Genomic DNA, 2984 nt, shown 5'->3' on the forward strand with positions numbered 1-2984 from the left:
ATCATCGAGGGAGTTTTTAAAAAGTCTGGGAATGAAATCAAATCCAACCCTGCCTTCTCTAGACCTTGGGTGGATTCATTTTGACTTTCTGTATTCACGCTTTGGCCAAGATGATAGCTACTACTTTTTTATTGATGAGTTTGAATGCTCCATCGAGGATTGGGAAACATATCGCTTAAATGCCTTTGCCATTGCCCTATTAGGATCCCTGGTTTTTCCTAACATAAGGGGAAGGATTGACACACGCTTGAGTTATGTGGTTCGAGATTTAGCCCAAAGAGAAGGCAAATCTAGGAAAACCCTAGTACCTATGATCTTGGCGGAAATAATGAGGAGTTTGTCAGCATGCGTCAATGGTCGAATATTTTTCGAGGGATGCAACCTTTTGCTGCAATTATGGGCTATTGAACACTTCTACTTACGGTCTGATGTGGTAGACATTTTTCTTGGTTTTGGCAACAAGATTGATAATCATCCAAGAAGAATGGTAGCTTTCACTGCCCCTGTAGGATTCGTAGACTGGCAGATATTCTTGACAAAACTCGAGAGCTACCGCATCCAATGGAAGCTCCATTGGTTGTCCACCCCTCATGCAATAGTAAGAGGCGACGATCGATACTTCATTGAGCTCATTGGCTTAAAAGGTGTTCAACCATATTCTCCTCTTCGAGTACTCCGCCAATTTGGGCGAACTCAGGTAATACCACTCTGGTCTGACATGGAGCAGTTTAAGTATGAATTTGGATTAGATAAACCCCAAGTCCACATCATACTTCGAAGATGGGAGCGAGTGTTAACCATTCCTATAGGTGCACGACAGGCCTTATGCACACGTGAGTATTACATATGGATCCTAAAAGAGGTCAAAGACAGAGATGTGAGTGAGGAAGGATACTATGGGCTCACTGATGAAAGGGAAAACATATGGGCACGCAACGTGTTGAAAATCAAGAATGAAGTCACTCCCTGTACAAGAAGTCAATTGGCGCCAAGCTCTTGGAACCAATATCTTCAAGATTTTCAGAATTTAGGATGACTTTCCCATTTGTTACCCCTTTCCCTTAGTTTACTTCAGTTTTTCGTTTTTCAATTCTGATGTATTGTTCGAATTTTATAATATATGAGAATCGTTTTATTTCTCTAATTCCAAACTCCAATTGGCAAATAAGGCTTGAATTAATCATTATGCATCACTTATATGTCGTTTTAGGCCTACCTCTGGCTCAACGAGGCACTGTGCATTTAGGGCGTTTATCTTAAAACAATGTGTTTGTTATCTCAATTAATGCAACGCTCTAACCTGGGTTCTCTTTTGCTTTTACTTTTATTCTACCCTTCCCCAATGGTTGATCTGTAGACCATGGTTTACCATACGCGATTAAAGGAAGCTCTTCCTTCTCTTCCAGATGAGAACCATAAAGGGAAGAAGAAAGCGACTAATGAGAAGGTTATGAGTAAGACTATTGAAAAGAAGCATCCTTCAGATGAGTTGGTCTCAAACCTGTAAAAGAAAATAATGGAACTAGAAGAAGAAGTGTCTGATATGCGCGGGTGGGCCAAGATGTTACTCTCTGTCGATCCCACTTTGGAGACAAACATAGATAAGTCGCTTGTCACAAGGCAAACCACTTTCCAAGATAACCCTCCACTCACTCACTCTATTTCTCATCCTTCACCAACTCACCCTACTCCACAAAATCAACCAAACTCCATACAAATGCCTCCAAAGAGCACTCACTTTCCAAATTACCCATATCCTCCTCAACATCATTCCAGACCTCTATATCTTACTCCGAGTCTACCGAGTCCTCCCTTACAAGCTCTTCAATATCAAACACCTCTACACCAAGTCCCTTGGTATTGTGCGCCACTTCAAATGCCTCCATATCAAATGCCTCCATCCCAAAGGCCTCCTCTACCATATCAAAAGCCTACTTATCCTGTTCACAATGTCAAAACCCTCACTCAAAAACATATTCGCAAAAATCTATTCAACGTGGAGAAAAGGCCCATCAAAATTTACACTCCTTTGACTGAGCCCATGGATATATTCTATGAAAAGTTGAGGATTGCTAGTCACATCGCCCCTGTCAGTGAAATAAGGATGAACACACGTGGAAGGTGGATTGAAACTTCTAAGGTTTGCGCTTACCACTCAGGGATGAAAGGACATACCATAGAAGAATGTCGTGATCTGAAAGATAAGATTCAGCAATTGTTTGATACCAAGATCATACGCTTGGAGGACTTGGCACCAAAGAAATCCTAACAATGAGCATGTCGAAGCTCATTTGAAGCAGTTTCCAATAAGAGCTTTGAGCCATTTAAGTTTATGTTCAGGCACCCATATTAGCATATGGGCAATAAAGTTGGTCATAATATGTCATTTTCAGTATTGGTTAAAAATGCTCTGTTTTATGCTCTCTGTATTTAGAACTACGTCAGACCTGATTCCCGTTTAAGAGGGGATATGTAGGCGCTCCTTTGGAGTTCGGTCTTATCATAATAAAAATCTCATTTTCCCCCTTTGACTGTGTAACTGGGGCAGAATTTTTGAGAGGGTCTCAAAAATTTCTTCAAAGAGCATTCTCCTTGCTAAATCTCGATACTGGGGCAGAATTTTTGAAAGGGTTTCAAAAATCCCTTCAAAAAATATATTTTCTTGCAAATCAAGACTGGGGCAGAATTTTTGAGAGGATCTCAAAAATTCACAACAATCAAGCTACAATCTACAGAATAGCAGAAGTTCTACACTGGGGCAGAAAATTTTGAGGGGACCTCAAAATTTTTGGCAACACTTCAAAAGACATTCTAGCAGACGTCAAAGGAGCATGCTACGTCGAATCTGGGATACAGATCAACCTCCCCTTAACTAACTATTTTTCTTTGAATGCAGAAAAAACAGGTACATATACAAGAAGCAACTTCAACACTACTTGAAGTATCAATGTGCCGATATATCCGACAAATCACTAATCCATGGC

The sequence above is a fragment of the Solanum stenotomum genome, chromosome 12 (genome assembly GCF_019186545.1).
Source record: "Solanum stenotomum isolate F172 chromosome 12, ASM1918654v1, whole genome shotgun sequence".
NCBI lineage: Eukaryota > Viridiplantae > Streptophyta > Magnoliopsida > Solanales > Solanaceae > Solanum > Solanum stenotomum.